The sequence below is a fragment of the Periplaneta americana genome, chromosome 13, assembly GCF_040183065.1.
Source record: "Periplaneta americana isolate PAMFEO1 chromosome 13, P.americana_PAMFEO1_priV1, whole genome shotgun sequence".
Lineage (NCBI taxonomy): Eukaryota > Metazoa > Arthropoda > Insecta > Blattodea > Blattidae > Periplaneta > Periplaneta americana.
This window is the reverse complement of record NC_091129.1, coordinates 115,726,334-115,734,421: the sequence shown is the minus strand read 5'-3', so window position 1 is coordinate 115,734,421 and position 8,088 is coordinate 115,726,334.

The window sequence follows — 8,088 nt, the reverse complement described above, 5'->3', positions numbered from 1 at the left end:
AATCTGCATTGTGAGCGATGTAGATAAGAGAAGTTCATCTCACAAACTGGGTGGTGGGGCATTACAAATTAAGAGTCCACTGCAAGAATGATGGATGTCATTTGGAATACATTTTGCAGGAGAAGCAATTGAAAGTTTGAAATGCACATTCTATATGTCTTAAGCTATGCATTGACAGTCTTGGTTCATTTTCGACAAGAAAGTGGCATCCATCATTCTTGCAGTGTACTCTTCAAATGTTCAATCGCCTGCCCTTGCCTGATGTAATGACACAGAACCAACATATAACACAAATGCTTTATTCGGCCATTTTCAGATTTCTAATGACTAGGTTAAATTAACAGAGGAACGTTGCTCTCGGTCTCACCACAAATCTCCTCCCCGTTACAGTTTAAATCCCCTCCTGGGGAGAAGATCTGAATTCATTCTGTATGTACTGATAACTAAATTATATTTCATTAGATCCAATTACATATTAGACAGTATGGAACGGAACGGGCAAGTTTCCTAGCAAAAATCGACTCCAGAAAATACAAAACAATAAAATATGGATTATTACATAAATCTCTATAATCAACCATATACTTCCTCTCCTAAAGCATTCCACACAAAACTCTTCTTTCCAAATATTCATTCCGGGCAACAAATCAACATCCTTTCAATTATTATCCTCACGCAGTTCCTAACAAATGTAAATTCCTGCAGGATCTACACACAATAAGCGAAACACAATCTCCACAATGCCAATGTGAACGAGACAACAAGACAGCTGTTCGTCTTGTAGCCAGATGCAGACTTCAGGAAAGCAACAGATCTCGATACCACCAGTGTAAAACTTCATGAAGTCATCTCGCACCCAAGGAGTGAAATTCATGAACCAGATATATGAGACACTAACTCAGCGGTTGCAAACAGTATATTTCTAAATTTAAATGATGTCAACAGTATAAAATTAACCCGTCATATACCCATAGGGTAAAAGCATATTATACATGATATTTAAAACAAAAATCCCTGAAATGCCTTGGTCAGGCATGTATGAATATAAGTGTGATACATTTTAGGCACTTACTTTAGGCCTAATGGATAAGAACCGCATTTAATCTCACGAGGCTGTAAGGTTCAGTATTACTGGAGTTTTTAAGTGGACTATGCGCGTGCATGTGCAAGCGAAATACTTGACTGGCTGCTCACGCGACTACTATTTGGTTCAGCTGTGCAGAATAAGATATGAACAGTTTTAACAATTAGATTTATATTTACAAATTAAATTATTTACACTATCCAGAAATGCATATAGAGTGTTAGTTGGGAGGCCGGAGCGAAAAAGTCCTTTAGGGAGGCCGAGACGTAGATGGGAAGATAATATTAAAATTGATTTGAGGGAGGTGGGATATGATGATAGAGAATGGATTATTCTTGCTCAGGATAGGGACCAATGGCGGGCTTATGTGAGGGTGGCAATGAACCTCCGGGTTCCTTAAAAACCAGTAAGTAAGTAAATAAGTATTATTTACACTATGTATATTAAAATACGCTATTTTTACTAATTACACTATAATGAAGAATGTATAAATTGATCACATATTACTTACACTTTTATGCTCAGTGTTGTGTATTGTAATGCAAGTTAGGTATATTATTTAATAACACTATCGTCTATTTATTCTGTAAATAGTATATGGGAGAGTCAGGTAGTATCGCACATCGGGTAATATCGGACAGTGAGTTTCTTTCATCTACCACACGATGATAGTACCTGATTGACATGGTTACGTTTCTGTGATATCGCATAGAGAAATGTAACCATGTCATTCAGGTACTACCATATGGTGGTAGATGAAAGAAACGCACTGTCCGATACTACCCGATGTCCGACAATATTCGACTCTCCCCTATGTATGTTTGATCAATGTAAGCCTACATTCTTTACGATAGCGTAAATAGTAAAATTAGCATATTATAATGTGCATAATGTAAAGCAGATATTGCCTACTTTCAAAAGCAGATTATCAAAAAACTGTTTTTCGTCTCCTGAATATGATTTTTCTTCAGATATTACTTTTGCAGAATATGATTGTTATTTATTTGTCAATTAAGTTACAGGAGAATGGAGAAAGTTACACAACACAGAACTGCACGCATTGTATTCTTCACCTGACATAATTAGGAACATTAAATCCAGACGTTTGAGATGGGCAGGGCATGTAGCACGTATGGGCGAATCCAGAAATGCATATAGAATGTTAGATGGGAGGCCGGAGGGAAAAATACCTTTGGGGAGGCCGAGACGTAGATGGGAAGATAATATTAAAATGGATTTGAGGGAGGTGGGATATGATGATAGAGACTGGATTAATCTTGCTCAGGATCGGGACCAATGGCGGGCTTATGTGAGGGCGGCAATGATCCTCCGGGTTCCTTAAAAGCCAGTAAGTAAGTAAGTATCAATTTTTCTTCATTATGTTATTCGTTCTTCTGATTCCAATTATCTCATATAACACTAAATTGTAATTGTTTAACTCTTAGACTTACATGTATCTAAACACATCTACTTTTTCTCTTACTATTATTATCATTGTTACCAAGATAGACCTTAACTGTGCCAGTAAAAATAAATTAATTAAATAAATGAATAAAATAATTTAAATTGTACGAAAGATCATCGTAGTATCAGTCTTTGTCACTAGAATGCATTGTGAACAGTCTGCGAATACAGTGACTGTATGTGCGAAGTCTAGTTTTAAATCATGAATTGAACGTCAACTACATCACAAACAGTAAGCAAATATTCCCTATTCGCAACAGAATCTTCACCGAGAGCGATATCAGGCTGATAGTTCTGAACTCGTTAGATTTCTTGGCATTATTTTTCTTCGAGATTGAAAGCAACATTGTCTTCGTAAAATCTTCAGGCCATACATCTTTTTCATATATTTCGTTGCAAAATGATAGAATTTCCTTCTTGTCTTCACCCAAGCATTTCATTAATTCAACAGGGATTCTATCAACTTTTGTTGCTTTCCCAGTCTTCATTTCCTTAAGCGCCAGTTCCACTTCTTCCCTTAAAATAGAAAATAAATTTTCGTCTTTTGACACGGTTTCTTCGTTTTTTTTATAGTTAAGTCATCTAGACGATTCTTTGTCTCATATACAGTAACTCTTATACATATTTCGTCCATCTCTTTAGTATTCCTCTCTTGACTAATATTTCATTTTCCATGTCGTCCTTGATCAACCACATGGATTTCGTGTTCTTATTTTTGAAGTCCAAACATTTTATTTCAGGGCACATTAAATCATGCCTTCCTTTTCTCTCTAGATCCTATATTTCTTCAAACATCTTTTTCATTTAATCTTCCTTTGCTTTATCAATTTCTCTTCTTAGTTGGTTGTCTAGTTTCCTGTAGTTTCTTCTACCTTCTTATATGTTGATGTTTTTCCATTTTCTCCTCTCCTCCATATTCTGCAACATTTTCCCTCGACCCAAGGTTTCTTAATTCGTGAACCTTCTATGTTTCTTCTGCTGCTGTCTGTATACAGCTTTTTAAATGAGTCCAGTACTCATTACTATTCTGAGGTGTGGATTCCAATATAGCGGCTTTCTCTTGAAAATTTACTTCAAATTTTTCTTCTTTCCTCTTCGTTCTTCAGTTTTTCCATGTTAATATTTTAATGGACGATAATGAGCATAAGTTAAAGAAGTAAAGTATTTTAATATATTAAAACAGTAATATTCTCCAATTTTCCCTGCTTGAGTTCTTTCTTTTGTGCGTAAATATTATTTTTTTATGTTGAGGAAGAACGCTACACAAACAGAAGGTAGGAGAGAATCGCTAAATTCTTTATGTTTTCATTCACATTTTTCACCATTCGAAAATCTGAATTTTTCTTTTACACACTAGCGTACTGCGTCGTGTAATGAACACGGCTGACAGTAATGGTATTTCATAATAATTTGACAAGTTATGAAACAAAATTGTTTATAACACTTAAAACGTAGAATGTCAGCGGCAGCTGCGTGCGTATGACAGACGATATGGTACAATACAGTAATATGCAATGGTAGAGTTTAACAGTAGTCTTATTCTTGTTGTGGAAAGGCAAATCCGTGGCGCCAAAGCCTGTACAAGACCAAACCCGGCCAACAGACTGCTGGCAACACGTCCACATGTCTCAGCAGAAACAAACGATCATCCAACCAGTAGAGGTTAATGTGTGGTTAGTATACTGAGGACCACAAAAGAGTAATTCCTAAAAGACTAATTTGGCCGTCTCGTCAGTGTTGCCAACTAATATTAGAATCACCAAAAGGGGATAAAATCACACAAAGCCATGTACTATAATAATAATAATAATAATAATAATAATAATAATAATAATAATAATCATTATCATCATCACCATCCTTCACGAATTAGGCCTCTGTAGACCTGTTTCGGCCCCATCTAGCAGTCTTATTAAAGGTCTTCCTGGTCAACGATGTCCTCTAGGTTTATACTGCATCATAATTTTTGGGATTCTTGAATTTTCCATTCTTCTTACATGATCTAACCAATTGAATTTGTATCTGCTAATTTTTTCTTCTACTGACTCTACTTCTAATTGTTCTAAAATTTCTTCATTCCTTTTTCGGTCTAAAAGAGTATATCCTGCTGTCCTCCTCAAAAATTTCATTTCCGTTGCTTTGATTCTGTTCACGTCTTTTTTCTTTAATGACCAAATCTCGCTTCCGTATAAAAGGGTGGGTAATGCTAGTATATTATATATTTTTATTCTTGTAGATTTTTGTACTAATTTAGCTTTTAATCCATTGTTTATTATTCCTAGAATTTGTGTAAATTTGGTAATTTTCTTGTTCACATCTTTTTCATTTTGATAAGATATTTCACAACCCAGATAATTGAAATTTTGCACTTGTTCGAGGCATTGGTTATTGTGTATTATCTTACTTCTGACTAGGTCTTGTCCTAAAAATGCCATTACTTTTGATTTTTGTGCTGAAATTTCCATCCCAAAATCTTTTAATATTTTATTTAATGTATACAATCCTCTTTGTAAATTATCCTCTGAATTGGAAATTATGACTTGATCATCGGCATAGAGTAAGGTATTTAATGTTAGAGCACTGGTTATTTTGATTCCTGATGTGTAGATTTGGTTCCATTTTAAAATAATTTCATTTATATAAATATTAAATAAAGTTGGTGATATTGGACAACCTTGTCGAACTCCATTATTAACTAATTTTCTTTCGGATATACAGTTATTCATTTTGACACTTATTTTGCTGTCTGTGTAGATTTCTATTATATTTTGCAATAGCAAATTTGGAATATTTTTTTCTTGTAATATGTCAAATAAAAGGTCTCTTCGGACTTTATCAAAATCTTTCACAAAATCAATAAAAGCTATATGGGTAATAATAATAATAATAATAATAATAATAATAATAATAATAATAATAATAATATATAGTATTAACAATAACTATGTCTTGCATATTTACCATATCTTATCTTTATATTGGGGAGTTGTTTTCTAAAAGATTCAATAATTTGTGAAAGAGTATATTTTTCTTCTGGACCTCTCGCACATTATGTTAGTAGTTAGTAGAATAGTGTATGATCTAACATTAAAATATATTTTGTCTGACAATATGAAATGCATTGCTTTGATTAAACAGTTTACGATTTACGAGACCTAACTTAAAAATGTATTTTGTTTGATTACGTGAAATTAATAGCATGAATTCCGAAAACAAATGCCACTTTGAAATGGATTCTTTAGAATATTTAATGCATTATTGCAATAAAAGTCTAAACACGAAAGAAATTAATTAAAATGTGAAATTGTATTTCTATCGATTACCCAAGGACATGTATCACACGAAATGTTATATTTATTTACACTTAGCGTACCTGACTCTAATCTTGAAATTGTAACCACAACACAAAGCAACACATTCAATAACTATCATGTATTAATATTAATACTGATATTAATTATTAGTATGTTGAAATTTCACTAGCTTCCAGAAATGGGCTCAAAAATCTAGAACAATTTGAATTTTCAGAATTTAAACTACAGACAACTTGGGTCAGTGCTGCCAACATAACAGTTATAAAATCACTATCAGCTGTAGTATTTCTCAGTACCGAAATTCGAAACGAAGTTCGGAAAAGAAAATTCAACCTGCAAACTAGAAAATCACCATAATCCACTAGCTTATGTAGTAATGGGGGGAAAATGGTTAGGATTTACCCTTAGGGTATTAAGTAAGCTGACCCGGACTATAGCGAAGATCCTCCAATCGTTATAGCTGGGTTATGAAACTGAATTTTGTACTTAATGCAGCTTCCTACATTCAGCACGATACTGCGTGGGCACTGGTCAAATACGAGGGTTGAGGTATAAGTCACGCAACTATTTTTTTTTTTCAAAGGTAAGGGTTGGTATCTCAAAATGTCATATGTCGCACGGAAGCCGTGCAGTCATAGTGTGTGTCCACAACACAAGATGGCGCTGTGCTTGTCTGTAATAGAACGGAGAGAAATGTTAAATCAGTTGTCAATGTAGCGCCGCGCAGGGTGGATGTAACCCATGTTGAACAACTCTCGTATATCAAGATAGCCGTTCTCCGTGGGAGGAATGCCAGAGAATGCCACAGGAAGTTGGTAGAAGCTGCCGGGAATAATGCTCTTCCATACCGAACAGTCGCGAGGTGGGTAGCTAAATTGAGGTCCTTTAGAACAAGTATGTGTGCTGTAATGATTCAGGCACAGGAACCCTGTAATGTTATGGAAATGGCTGTAATAAACATGAGCAAAATGTTGGCTTGTTGTTAAATGTCCGTACATTTCGTCCATTCTTGTTCTTTCATCTGTATATTTCACATTTTCCACCCACGCTCGAATTCTCACAAAAAAAAATAGTTGCCATGACTTATGCTCCAACTTTCGTATACTACAGTACTAGAGATTTCATGAGAAAATATCTTCTCCCTTAATGACTATAACCAGCGCTTATTCTATAAAGGTAGCCAAACGCATGAAACATTAGGTCCCGCAGAGACGGCCTAAAACAAATTGTAGTAAAAATTATAAATTTCAGCAATTTTTAAATACGCTGTAAGAAACCAAACAAGTTTTTACGATACTATAAAACTTTATTAAAGTCACAGGTTTTCATGAAACGTGTACATATTTAAAAATGTTTTTAAGAGTACACCGAAGTGAAATTTCAAAATTTTAAATATTGGAATTTATACTTTTATTTTGCTTTTTGACATACATTATTTGCTATATTAATAGTATGAACACAAATTTTCAGCTCAATCGGTGTATATTTTCTCATTTTTTAGCGTGTTTCATAAAAATAATTGCAATTCATCTCCACAAACAAAAATAATTATTAAACTGGGGTTTTACCATTACATTTCGCATACTACCATTAATAACAATTGGCATGGAAATTTTAAGTGTGCTCATTAGTTTGCCTAAGAAATATTAGCAGTTCTGTAGCTTAAATGCGAAGAAAAATTGCCACGACTCAACAAATTATTTTTTTTTCTAAATCCTTCCGAAATTATACTGAAATATTCATGATATCTTTTCATACACTATAGATTGAGGGAGTTGTGGAAAAAATTTAATGCTACTATTTCAAAATTTGTAGAAGAAGATATGGGTAAAAATACAAAACCATAAACAGAGAAAAACTGAGTTAAACGACAGAGAATGCAGAGCGTCCAAAGCGCGCGCACCTTTCAAATTGGTTGCCAAAATAATATTCCTCGGGCTGAAAATCTCATACGTTTTTCGAGGGGCAAATGTGAGCAATGAGATATTTTCCAAATGTAAAAGGAAAATATTGATATTTTTTGTGAAAACGTCATTATTTCATTTTATTGTAAGTAACAGAATAGGCATTTGTCCTCAAATCTCAGACCTAGTATGAGTAATTAATTATGATTCAAGCATATTAATAGCCCTACATTAACAACATTTGAAGGCATAATTTTTAAATAAAGTTCACTACAGAAAACAGCTACGATGGTATTCTCTTGTTTAAAAGAATGGTAGGGGA